The sequence below is a fragment of the Salarias fasciatus genome, chromosome 1 (genome assembly GCF_902148845.1).
Source record: "Salarias fasciatus chromosome 1, fSalaFa1.1, whole genome shotgun sequence".
NCBI classification, from domain to species: Eukaryota; Metazoa; Chordata; class Actinopteri; order Blenniiformes; family Blenniidae; genus Salarias; species Salarias fasciatus.
In genome coordinates this window covers 8,113,344-8,126,640 of record NC_043745.1, presented here as the reverse complement: position 1 = coordinate 8,126,640, position 13,297 = coordinate 8,113,344, and positions in this window count along the sequence as shown.

The following is a 13,297-nucleotide window of genomic DNA, read 5'->3' as shown; positions in this document are numbered from 1 at the left end:
TTCAATGCTGGTCTGTCTCAGTCTTATCTTAGAAATGTCTTTGCTCCCCTACAACCCTGAACAGAATAAACTGTAAACATACATGTGTAAATGATCGACCCAGAGTCCAAGAAGGTCGAACCTTTATGCTGATGTGACTTAAGTCCTTCATCATTAGTCGCCCTTCCTGACACCACTGTCCCAGTTTGATGTGACGACACCAAGAGTGAGTTTATGAAAGGTGCTGCTCACTGATTAAATTATTCCCTTTGTGAGATGCTGCATGATGGGCTCTCCAGCCAGCCTGCCAGCTCCCTTGTGTGTGTGAGAGTGTGTGTCTGCTAATTTCGTTTGCACCGAGATCACATGGTTGTCAGAAGTGGGGACAGAGATGTAGGTAACACTTCCCCATCAAAAGCACTGATCTCCTCTTTGAAGGCGGCACCACTTGTCGATGCTGATCTGCCCCAGTGGTCAGGGCTGAATGTGCCATATGTGGCTTTGATAGCACAGAAGCTGTGGGGGAGCAACAACACTTCCTAGACTTTAAATGCATTCCAGCTGAGATGTATTTTAGTGCAACACGGGCATTGAACCGGGTTTTTACTCATCATTCAGGACTATTGCATAACCTGGTAATTCTCAATATGACTTTAATGAAGAATATACATCCTTATATCCTGACGTTCTTAAAAGGGGAACTTTCCTGACCACATATTAACAATACATTAAAACAATGCCGTACTCTGTCGTGCTCTTTCAGTTTCATGAGATTTTTTTGTCAGGGAAAGTTGCGTTACGTTTTGTTTTTGCTTGGTATGCATGCACACAGCCCGCCACAGCTTCTCATAATGTCACATTGTGAGGCGGCAACTCCAAATAGTAATTACTGTAATCTCCAATCACAGTCAAGTGTGCACTGCTCAATTGTTTAGCACTAACTTAGGTTTTCCTTTTCTGCAAAACTAAGCTGAAGCTGCTGTCACTGTGGAGTAACTAAAACTAACCTGAACTGTTGAAAGTTACAATTTATACCTCTTCTTTGTTCTCGAACCATGACCAGAGGGAACATTAGTGAGGCAAGTTAAGGAAGTCGGGATGTTTATAATAAATTCTCAGCTTAATCAGAACTTGTCATAGAAACTTATTTGCTTATTTTGGCTGCAGTGTTGACTGTAGGCCAGATGAAACAGCAGGTTTATCAATGTGAAGGTTGACTCATTCTTCAGTGAAGCCCATGTTCAGGGGATGTGTGTGAGGTGAAAGGAAGGCCAGCATCAACAGCATTAGTATATCTGTGAAAGGGCGGAAATGACTTACCTTATGATGTACTCTCCAGCCTTCATGGTAGAGTCCCATCCTACACCAGAAATATCTGCAGAAAAAAAAGCAGTAGAATATTTCTGACCTGATGCAACCTGTGAAATCCACCGTGTGTGAGTTATCTGTGCTCTGGTCACTATATTTTCTAGATTTGGAGCAATTAGCACTATGTGTCATACATAAGGCGAGTGGCTGTTAAGGCTCGTTATGTCTGATGTTACATAAGCAGGTCTAAACCTCACTGAGCCATCCCTCAATACTCTGCGTTCATCACATTCACCCGTTTTTCTCTCCGTATCCTGGACACTCTATGGATGCAGTGTTGAGATTAGAGGCAAAAAATGCATAGCAGAGGTTCTTGAAGAGAGGCTGTTTGATAACTTCCTGTGGCCTCACAGACGACCAAAACCTGCAGCGCTGACACACAAGAGTTCGACAGGGAGAGGACACATTCTTTTGTCTGAAAAGATGTTTTTCTTTAAACTTCTTGTCTTTTTCTGACATAAATAAGCATAAATAATAAAGCTGCTGTTGTGTGAGCTTACATAAAGACCACAGTTTGGACTCCAACATGTATGTACCTCAGTAATGTTCTCTCAGTGCTCATGAGAGTGATTTTTTTGGGTATTGACCACCTCAATGCCTTCCTTCTACATGGACATCGCTTCTCTATCTTCCCTCATATGACTTTGATCCTCAGATCAATGAATGGAACATTTTAGCATCCCAATAAGTTCCATTTGCCTGATCCATGTGGCGGTGATCACAACAGCTAAATATTCAGCAGTTAAAATCTGTGCTGAGAGACAAATTCTTTGTCATCACCCAAACCAGCTACAATATGTAAAGTGTTGCTTTTTTGATGAAATGATTGACCTTTGGTAGGCATGTAACTGCACAATGTATCATAATAGTTATGACATGATTCTATGAGGCGTTCACATTTCTTTTATGATAATACTGTATATCCCTATTGAGGGTCTCTGGTTGAACAAAGTAATCATATTCAAAAGAAAATCCATGAGCGAGACACTATTCTTAATAAAAACTTTAGCTTTTTTTTCCTGGTTCTTCTTTTGAATTAAAAAGCAGCAGATGTGTGAGTCACTGCATTCTTCAGCTTCTTTGAGCTTTCTCAAGAAGTATTTTTGCAAACACGGAGTGGAAGATGAGTGTATTAGTTGGGGTATGCAAAGGAAAAGACATTGACCTCACAGTTCAAGCTGGGGTCAATGTTTCCCCCCGTCTGTGACTGACTCAGGTTCCTACTCACTGTATCTGCTCAGCCTCTGTCGTCTGTCTTCTATAACCAGCTGATGCTGAAGGAGCAGAGGAGTGAGTAGTACTGGCAGTACCCGTGAAACTGTTCAGAGCCTGCTGATGTCAAAGGTCAAAGGCTTGAGCTAAGCTGCACAGCGACAGGCAGATGGAGCTGGTTGTTATCTTTGTGTGGAAATATTAACGTGAACCGAGCGTCTTCGGCTGAACTGACATTGTTCTGGAATTGCATTCCAGATGAGCTTTTGCTGTTATAAAATGATGTGAACTGAGCTACACTTTGGTGCAGACAGGAATGTACTGCGCATGGTGGAACCCCTTGAAAGCCTTTCAAATTCAGACTTTGTGGACAAATATTTTGCATTAAAAGAAATAAATCATAGCACTGTGGTGATTGCATGTTCTACCTGTGCATGTGTGGAATTGTAGGAATTTTTAAGATGAGAACAATCACACTGTGATACGAGGACAATGTGAGTGAGAGTTTCTCTAAAGTGAAGAATGAAGTCGTCTGGTTTGATGAATCCATTTATCAAAAACAACACATGCATGACTGAAATTGTTGGCATCATTGACCAGAGTTGGAGTTAATGGCAGGTTGCATTATGGGAGGAGGAGGAGGAGACAAGTTAGCAGAGGGTCTGTGATGCTTCTTCAACATCCCAGTAGAGGCTTTAGGTCCTGAAATTCACGGGAAAGCTACGTTGACCTTCATGGCAGTGCTTTCTTCAGGCATAGTAAATTCATCCAGTCACAAAACAAAGTCATGCTTTAGGAATGATTTGAGCATCATCACAGTTTAAAGTGCTATACCAGACTTCAAATTCCTGACGGATCTAGAGAGAAAGTAGGACAACTGTTTGAATGAGATTTTGCTACGGTTCAAAAATAGACTGTTGTGAAATTATAGGACTTTTGGGTTTAAGGACATCAAACGACGTTAGGATCACGGATTAACTCAAATTTAAAGGACTGTCTCTGTTCATCCCAGCGTCACACTGGGTGTGGCCGACTAGCGCTGAAATGTTGTGTGATATAATTGCAGATCCTTTGCAGGTAATCATGTTGATTCTGTTGACTGATGGAGAAGACCTGCTTCCAGTTGTTGCTCTTCATCGTCAACCTCTGACCCTCCAACCCGAAAAAAGCCGCTGTTCCTCGTACAAGAAATATAGTTGTTCAACATTCCTTCACTGCAATCCACTTCTGGTTGAAATCTGTCGTGGTAGCTGTAGCTCTCCAGTCTCTTGATCAGTGTGATCAGCCCTTTAACTGTTTTTTTTCTGAGCTCAGTCTGAGGTTCGCAGAGGGATGGACTTGGTCGTTTAATATCGAACCCTTGTTTTCATGGATGGGAAGACATCTGGAGATCAGTCTTGGTGTGTTTTTGCTTTGCTGCTGGCGCATGTGTGCTCGGGGCGCTGCTTCTTCTTCTTCTTCTTCTTTTTTTTTTTTTCCTTGAGGATCCACAGGTTCGGTCTTGCATCGTGGCCCATAGACCTTGAAGTCCACTCTCCTCTTATTCATAGCTCCTGGGCTGGTGAATGTGTCTCTGTGTCCCCCGTCCTCCCGCTGAGAGATTCCAGAGGCTCCTCTCTTGGCCTCTCAGGGCTTCTGGGTCACTCGTTTGTCATCATGACCTTTGACCCCTGTAGGCCAGTGTGCCGGGAGGAATGTCGGAGATGTTTACCTTCGCTGAGACTGATGGTGTCCAGGTGGCTCTTTCTCTCTCTCTCCTTTTTCCTGCACTTCTCTTTCAGCCGGGTGTTTTTTTCCCTGAGCCAGGCATTTCGAGGGCCCCACCTCTTCTCTCCTGCTGCTGCTGACCAGCCTGGTAAATAATGCAGGGCTGGAGCGAAAGCAAAGCCCATCAAGCTGGTGGGAAGGTAATAACATTCCCATTAGTACCTGTTTGAGCAAACATAGGTGTGCTACCTGGATCTTCAGATGCAGCTGGGGTACGTTTGTGGACGGACTCTGTACATCCGTGTCCGAAAGTGTCTGGATTGTCTTGACTGGAAAGTAACGAGAGGAAGAGAAAGAGAGAGAGAGAGAGAGAGAGGGAGTTATTGATCGGTGCTGTGTCTGGGTTTGGTCAGAGAACACGCACGTCCAATGCTCCACTTCCCAGAGTTTGTTAGCCATCAGACAGCCAGCTGAGTGGCGTGGCTAGACAGTGAGGGCATTCACTAATAGGTAATGGACCCCCACTTCCAGCTCCCTCCGCCCTCCATTTCAACACGGTGCCATCTATCACTCCTGCACCGGACCTTCCCAGTGGCTCCTTGCTGGGTCCTCGTCTACTGGAAACTCTTGGAAAGTTTCCTGCCCTCCCCTGCCCCCAGCCCCCTCAACTCCTCTAAAGAGCCCATTAAACAGTGTTGTAATGCAAACAGTAAGTCCGAGGAGAGCGAGGGCCAGGTGTCGGGTGCGGAGGGGATGAGCGTCTAATGCAGCCATTACGAGTGGCGGGCAGGGTGGGTGGATTATCATAAAAGCATCTCCCCTCCCTCTAATGTGGACATGTCTGATCAATACCAGACTCCTGGGAGGGGATGGAGGGATGGATGGATGAAGGATGAGAGGAAAGGGAGCAGCTTTATTTATTAGATGAACGCGCTGTCGCCACACCACGGGATGGCAGCGACTGGTGGAGGGAGGGCACAAACTAAAAGCCGGGGTCTGAAAAATCTGCTTTTTAGTGATCTGATGCAATCTGGTGACAATTTGCCTTAGAGTCCCAACCAAAGGAAATCATTTTTTTTTCAAGTAAGAAATAATAAGAATAAAACCCCTGATACACTGGATACAGAAATTCTGACCAAACTAGTAGCTCCTTGTATTGTAAATAAGGAAGCAGAGGCAGACAGTGGAATGACACTGTGTATGAAGATGGGTACCAGTTCAACTGTTCATAAAAACACACATAACTACTAAACCTACTTCTTGGTGAAGTGGAGGCGACTGGAGAATGGTGAGAAAAATATCTTCACTCCTTTGTTAGGTCTCTAACTGCTTCTACAGTTTCTTACCTCTTATACTCTGATCTAAATCGGGGAGTCAGGATCACTAAAGGGGCCACAGGCAGCCCAGTGTGACCTGACCTGGGTCCAACCATTAACGTATGAAAACATTACAAGGAAGTTCAGATGTGTTTTAACTGCACTCATTGAAAGATTTTCAGTAATGCTGCTACATGAAAAACTATCAGTTCAACAGAATCAACGCCAAGCAGATTTTTCCAATATTCATTCTGATTGTCAATCGTTTGAATCGATTTAATCGTCTGCCAACAGATCAGTTTTTATTTGTACAACATAATCTATTATTTCAGTTTGTTAGATATTTTTGATACTATACTCCATGGCACGATTTACACATTATTTTGAATTAAACGCGTCATTTCTGCGTTTTCATTTCAGAAAAGCTTTGCGTTTACACAGCAACATTTAGAAAACCTTCTCTGTCAGCTGGGACAAACTGTGGTTTCACATGAGTCCAGTGGTTACAAAGTGCACATAGAAACAGAATGAATGAACTGATGTATACTGTTTATTCATCCATCTGTCAGAAGATCCAGATTTTGAAAGCAGCGCTGGAGCGTTGGTGATTCGGAGCGCGTCCTCCTTTCATTGTAATGTTTTGTGATTTGATCCACGGCTCTTTCATTTTTCATGCTGAAGTGTCCTTGGGCTGGACGCTGAACCTCAGGTTGCTTTCGGTGGAGGCTGAGCGCCTTACACGGGGAATTGTGATGCTCAAACAGTGAACATTAATGAAGACTGTACTGCTCAATGAAAAGAGCAGATACTGAAATGCAGTCCCCCAAATACACTTTATCACGGAATGCTTCTTTCTTACATTGTTCCTGTCCTCTAAACATCCTTCTGAGGACCGTTCGGAGTGCTGGGAAACCAAACGCAGATTACTGTCTGTGACTTGGGAACAAAAAAAAAAAAAAAACTGCCTGAGGGCTCAAGGATCACGGCCATCGAATATTGGTTTTTTTGCCTTGTCTCTTGTGAACAGATTTCCCCTGATTGTCGACATCTTCTAATGATTTATAGACGATTAAATCCCCAAGTTCTTTACAACTTCATGCAGAGAGACATTGCATTGTTTCAAGTCTGTGTAGAGAAGTTTACTGTGTGTAGATGTGAAAGACTCCACTAACCAGAAGGTGATTTGACTTATTATATGTTTAGTTACTTGTTCCAAGACCTGGTTTTTATTGTTACACAGAGGCTCTATGTTGCCCTGATGCTAACGTTTCAGCTTGATAAAGCTACCTACTGACTTTTGGGCCATTTTCACATAAATTCAGAGTTTTCACTTGAGTTTATTTACATTTTCCATGTATGTCTGCAATTTTTTTTTTTGATTATGTGTTGTTTACGTGCCTGAAATATCCATAAATTGGAGCAATCAGCTGAAGTAAATCGTACAAGAACACTTGTCAGCCAGCTTTGAACACATCAAGTAGTAACAGGGCATAATTGCACATCGTGAGTTTTCTGGAACAAAACCATGACATTTCAGTTGTGCCTCAGGCCTCATTTAGGTACATTCTATTTAAAAATTGTGTGGGAAGAGAGATAATCATGTCTGCTTTGTGTTTTCTGTCTGTATCATTTTTATAGACAAAACAAAAATTCAATACGAAAGAACTTCACATAAAGGATTTTAAATTTAGTTAATCAATGAATAAAATGTTATTTAGAGCATCATGTATCACTTGCTCGGTTACATCCAGTAGTTGCTCCATAAAAGGCTCATCTTATTTTATAGAAATGTTTATGATCTCGTGATTGCAGTTTAAATCCTCCTGAGCGCCGTTGGAAATGAAGTGTACCTGCCATCACGGAGCGCTGCTTTCATGCCGTCCATGTGTAAAGGGGCCGAGCTGCTCCTGCTAATGCCTTTACCTGCAGGCGTGTCCCACGTGTCTCCTGCAGGGTTTGTCCTCGCGTCGTTTCAGTGGCAGTTGGAACAGACAGGCAGCTGGTTCCCATCAGTTTCCCTTCACGTCGAGCCAGACGTCCCCTCATGTGTCCAGACCCCCGATCTGAAATGGACCAGTGTTGGAGGACGTCTTCAACACAGCTTATATTACATGCTTTTTTCTTTCTTTCTCAGAACTGGATGGAAAGTAACAGTTGAGGGTGACGAACATTTGATGGCTGCGTGGAGACTAAATCTGACAGCTTGCTAGCATCTGCAGCTGAAGTGGAAATATAGCGCGGTCTGTGGTTTCCAGCTCTGTCAGTAGATGTACAACAATGGACTGAAAAAAAATTCCTGCTGCAGCTCCAGAACCTCAGTCCGGTTGAAATGGACCCTGGTATTATTTGTGCATTAGTGTCGTCCGTCGCTGGAGGTGTAGACGCTGACATCCACCCCCTGCTGGGCCCCAAGGGTCAGTCTCCCTGAAAACGAACTGGTTTGGTGAAAGTCTGGAGAAAATCTGAACACAGGACGTCAGAACCTTTAGAAGTGTTGAATTCCTCAGTATATCATCAATGTTCTGCTGAATGGAGGATTTCTACCACTGTTGTAACTTTATTTGTGCTTTTTATTGGCTGTCGGTGAGTCCAACATGCACTGCCTTGTTTCAGTAAACAGCTCGGTAATGGAAACTGTCTCAGAACATACATAACAGCAGAGGCTTGTTTGCGTCTCTTGTGCGTGTTTCACCACTGGAACTGTGATCGCACGGCCATTTCGACCTCGATGCGGCAACTTTTTTTCACTGCAGCAAGAACTGCAAACTGCCGGATCCCAAAAAAGACGAACATTTACAAATCCAGCACTTTGAGTTGTGACTGAAAAATTGGGGAATGGCGCCGACCTTAAGATCAGCTGCACGATTAAAGAGATTGGTGAGCGGGCAGTGAGTGAGCGGTCATTGCGGTGGGGATGACGTACGGGCCGGTCTGCAGCGTGCCATGTGGACAGCTGCTCACCAGTTTACTGCAACACGCCGGCTGCATACCAATCCCACTGGAAATGCAGGCGCCTTGTGGCAGTTTGTGCCCGTGGGAATTAAGATAAAAAATAAATCAATCTGGAATCGCAACGATCCCGTTAGCTGTGATTTCACCAAATCCAAATTTGCAAACAACATTTGAACAAAATTGAGACTGTCTGCACGGCTTCCCAAAATTTGGCCAAAAGTCAATGGCAATTTGTTCGTAATCCAATTGTGAAAACAGTTGAACTCAGCCAGTCTACTAGTCAGAGGTTTTCTCGCAAATTCAAGATTTTGTTCTACGAGTCCTGATGTAATCGATAAAAAGATTTTAAAGCACAAAACACATTTAACAGATTAACAAGTAGAGCTACAACGATCCCTGTTACACACTCGGCACAGGAAGCCTCTGGAGCAGATTTGGTGTTTGTAAACAGTGTCAAAAAAACAAAGTGTAGCCGTAGTTTGATTCTTCAGCGCTGACACTCGGGGAACCATTCTGTGGCCTGAAATGAGGGATCTCCTGCAGGTCAGTTTCGTGGCGTGTGTAAACTAAACGGTGTGTAAGGGTGTTCACTCGGAAAACTTAGGGTTAGAAGATAAAGGACAAACAACAACAACGACATGCTGTATGCTGAAATGTGGCATTTGCCATGTGAGCGCCGCGCTGGCAGCCGGCTGCACGGCTTTCATTTCTATTTACTGCGGCAGTACATCCTCTGCACTTTACTCGCTAGCTAAAGAGAGAAGAATATATTAATAGTAAGCACTAATATGGTGTGGTCTTCTGTTAACATTTGAAGTGCACTCAGTGGCGATGGCTGCTTTCACTGGTGCTGTTTTATATAAAACCCAATCTGTGTGAAAGCCCCGCGCCTCCCACACACATGCACAGCTCTGACCTCCCCTCGCGCTGCATGCTCAAAGTGCTCTCCTCACTTTTTCTTTTTTTCTTCTTACAATGTTTTCCACCTCCTTCAAAAGTGATCGTGTGCGCGGTTGTTGTTGCACGGCTGCGGCTCACGCCGCTCGTGCACATCTGCACACGTAAAACCTGAAGATGCTGAAAAACACCAGCGCCCCATCCTGCGCTGAACTCTGGGTTTTCGGTGTGTGTGGTGCCGGCCGGAGCCTGGTACGCACAGAACAATGAGGAAATCCCTCCCTCTTCATGTTTTTTTTTTTTTTTTTTTCCTGAACTGTCAACCGGAGTGAGGAAACGCAGGCGGGCCGTTGGATGACACACGCGACATACGTACCATTTTTCCTTGATGCGTGCGGCTGTGTTGTTGCAGGTTGTGTGCGATACAGTAGTCCGAGAGGAGAGATAACGGCCAGCACAGCTGAGCCGTGTCAACCGACGGCAGATCTAAGTGTTTCATTTTATTATTCTATGTCAAAAGGCACAAGTGATGCAAAATCTCAACTTTATTTATAGCAGGCTTAAAAAAATACAGCTGAACGCCCTACTTGAATATCCATGAAGACAAAAAAAAAAAAAGCTGTAAAAACAAGCTCAAACTCTCATGCGTGGTTTAAAACAAAGCAATAAAAATGGGTTTTAGATGAAGGTTTACAATTAAGATGAATTTCAATTTTTCTTTTGTTGTTAAAAAAAATATAAGTTAATTATGTATCTGATTTGCATTTGTTAAGCATTTTTAAGCAGTCGCTGATTTAATAGTTATAAATTAAGCAGCATAAGTTGGACTGTATCTCAGCTCTGTTTTATTGACTGTTCAGCAGGTTTTCTTCTTCGTTTTTCTACTTCACCCATCTGTTCAACTCCATTGGATTTTGTTCACTTCGATCCCGTTCATAAGACATTTTTAAGCGAAAACAGAAAACTTTTCTACCGTTTTGGGTCTCGGTGCGAATCTTCTAAAAAACTCCCTGTAAACGGCTCCCAATGTGGAATTTTTTTGAAAATGCTCCAACATCTTAGTGTTTGCCTCCAGAGAGTCAAGACTCCCAGTCAAGGTTCTCGGTAGTTCTGGTTCCCAACCTGGGATGTGGTCTCTGTGACAGATCCTAGAAGGACCCGACTTCATTCCTAAAAGAAACCACAAGTGAAACAACTTTCTATTAGTTAAAATAAATCTGGAAAATGACTTGTTGCTTTTATCATCATTTCATGAGAGCTGGTGTTTTCTGCAGCATTGTGTTCACATTGAAGAATTTCTCCGGGGGGAGAAGAGCAGCAGCAGCAGCAGCAGCAGGACGTCCGTGTCTCTGATCGCTCACATGATCGCAGCCGGCTGTGATATCTGGTGTGAAATCAGACCAGTCAGCCAAATTGATCATTAACCCAATAATTACAGGGAGTGGGGCGGCACACTGTGGCAGCAGTGTTTTGCTTCGCTTCATCACTTAAAGAAAGTGTAAAAGAGTGTGTAAACGCTCTCCCAAAGCCGCTCATCTGCTCAAGCGCTCAAGCCCCCTTTTACTCTTCCCTGCAGGAAGGCTAATGACAGACATGTAAGTAGGCAGCGTGACCTGTTCTGCTGCACATGGAGTTTATTTGCTGTGGTTTTTAGCGGCAGCTTCCACCCTCAGCCCCCGGGGCACAAATATGTCTGCGGCGCTCCGGCCCAGGGAGCAGCAATCTGACAAGCAGCGCAGACCTAATCCAGGCCAGGTCTGGGGCTGTGTTTGGTATGCATCCCTTAGGTATGGAATAAATACAAGGCCAGTAAGCAGATCTGCCTGCCTGGACGACCGCAGGGGGAGCGAGTGGAGGGCTCTCCAACCATACGATGCATGCCTTGACGGGATGTCTCTTATCCATATATGTAACCTCATAACATTTTGGGCTTTTCACGAATAAGAACGCCTTTGATCTCCTGTGGAAAGTAATGCAGTTTTAATGTCCAACTTCAAGGGCCATTAGTTGCATTTTTATCAGTTAGCAAGGCTGCTTCGCAAAAAAAAAAAAAAGAAGAAGAAGAGAGAGAGAAATGTGAATGTGAAGTCAGGGGTGTTGCTAGCCTAGAGGTGAGAGAGGCAGGTTTATGATTGGAGGGTTGTCAGGTTTGGTTCCTCGCTGGGAGAATGTGGGTGGGGAAAGTGGATGAGTAACACTCTTCCCACCCTACAGCACTTCAGTCGAGTTACCTTTGAGCAGGGCACCGAACCCCCACCGCTTCAGCGGGTGAAAGTAGAGAAATGAGATTATTCAAGGAGAATGATATAAATGTGGAGCAGCGAATTGCTGGGAATGGCTGATACTCTGTGGGTAAAGCTGAGGGTTTCACAGAAGAGAGAAGAATGAAAGGCAGTTTGGCGCTTTCTGTTTCAAGGGTGTCTTCGCTTGATGGCCCCACGACACACACACACACACACACACACACACACACACACACACACACACACACACACACACACACTCACACACACACCCCTCCTTCCCTCCCGTCTCCCTTTAAGCTGCCACAGGTAGAGCAGACCAGGTGTACCTGTTTAAACTTGCTGTGTAATTTGTGGATTAGTGGATGCCTCTAATGGCTAAAATCATCAGGGCTTTCCCTTTGCGACAGAAAAGTGGGACGAGGAGACGGCGGGTGAAAATCAGCCATCTTTCAGACGGATTTAACCTCCAGTCCCTTTACTAAGCTGTGAGATGAGTTATTTAGACACACTGTATGGACATTTCTTTGCATTTGAGTTTACTGAATTTAGCATGATTACACACTTTGCATGCAGGTAATGTGAGTAATCTTTACCCGGAATATGTTCGATATGTTTATTGTGCTGTTCTCTCGATTGGAGAATTTACCCAGATGGGGATCTCCAAATGTTCCTGTTTAACTGGCAGCCCTTTAATAGCTTAATCAAGTTAAACAATGTGACAATAACTAGTGAAATTGAAAGTGAATATGTCTTAGTTTTTCCTTTTTTTTGGTTCCACTTCATTTTAATTAGAGAGCCAACATTCATCAGAACGGGAGCTTCGACATTTTTTTTTTTTGAGTGCTTGATGTTGAACCACACAAAGTGTGGCGCATTCAAGGTTAGGCTTACTGACTAATGAGCAGTGTTGTGAAAAACACATTGTGTTGAAATGCTTCACTGCAACGCCACTACTTTCAGAATTAACCTGTTGGTGACTGCTTGCTCTTGACAAATTAATAATGTAGTTACATTTTGAGTTTTAATGATTGTGTCAATTAGTTACTCTTTCACTGAACTCCTGATTACTGTTGAAGGACCTCAATAATCTGAAGCTCTTAAAAATCAAATATCAATATAGAAATATGTACAATCTAAATGAGGATTATTAGAATTTACGGTTAGCCTGCTAAAGAAACAGTATCTCCACTTGCAGAGGAGCATCTCGGGATAATATAGACTTTACGGGCTTATAATGGTGGTAACAATGATGTGTGTTGTTCGTCTGCAGACTTGTGAGCTGTGCCGTATTGTCATGTGTACACGACCTACTAGGAAATGGATTTCCCAACCGGTATTTTTTTCTGCTTCCCAGATGCATGAATGCGCCAAATCTCAGGAGAAGTTGGGTTTCTCTCATCCTTGAGATTGAGATTGACGCTTCATTTCAATTTTACAGAAACACACAAGTGCAACTGAGCTGTGTCTTGTTCTAATGAAACACAGCTCTTATTTGTTTATTTTCTTTTACTGTGGCAGGTCTATGTTTCTAACTAACTTTTCTTTTCTCAGAGAAATTCTAGATTAGAGCATCTTCCTCCAGCTAACTGATGTAAGTTCATTTTCAATCCGTCATGAGGC